Source organism: Apis dorsata, unplaced genomic scaffold (genome assembly GCF_000469605.1).
Source record: "Apis dorsata unplaced genomic scaffold, Apis dorsata 1.3 scaffold_365, whole genome shotgun sequence".
In the NCBI taxonomy this organism is placed as follows: Eukaryota; Metazoa; Arthropoda; class Insecta; order Hymenoptera; family Apidae; genus Apis; species Apis dorsata.
In genome coordinates, this window is record NW_006263630.1 from 315,668 (window position 1) to 315,952 (window position 285).

Sequence of the window (285 nt, forward strand, 5' to 3'; positions counted from 1 at the left end):
ATTTTAAGTATAATGTAAGATAGATTTAAGATTTAGTATTAAAATCTATATTAAGTTTAATTTAAGATTTCATCGATGAACATCGATAAACAACGTTGGACGACGTTGGACCACGTTGGATAATCAACATAGGACATAGATTTTTCTTTATTATAATTTATTATATTCGATGTAANAATAAGATGCGTGCGTTTTAGATTTAAGTCCTAGTTTTAAGTATAGTATAAGATAGATTTAAGAATTAGTATTAAGATTTAGATTTTAATATTTTTATTGTAATTTATT

General features: G+C 22.5%; 1 long non-coding RNA gene across 1 annotated transcript in view; it reads left to right on the forward strand.

Moving 5' to 3' along the window:
* The first annotated feature begins 41 nt into the window (after positions 1 to 41).
* LOC116185989 overlaps positions 42 to 285 on the forward strand; it is a 1,256-nt gene continuing 1,012 nt past the window's right edge. Inside the window, exon 1 of the long non-coding RNA XR_004150901.1 lies at positions 42 to 221. This is a non-coding gene — a long non-coding RNA (uncharacterized LOC116185989). The remainder of the gene's footprint in view (positions 222 to 285) is intronic.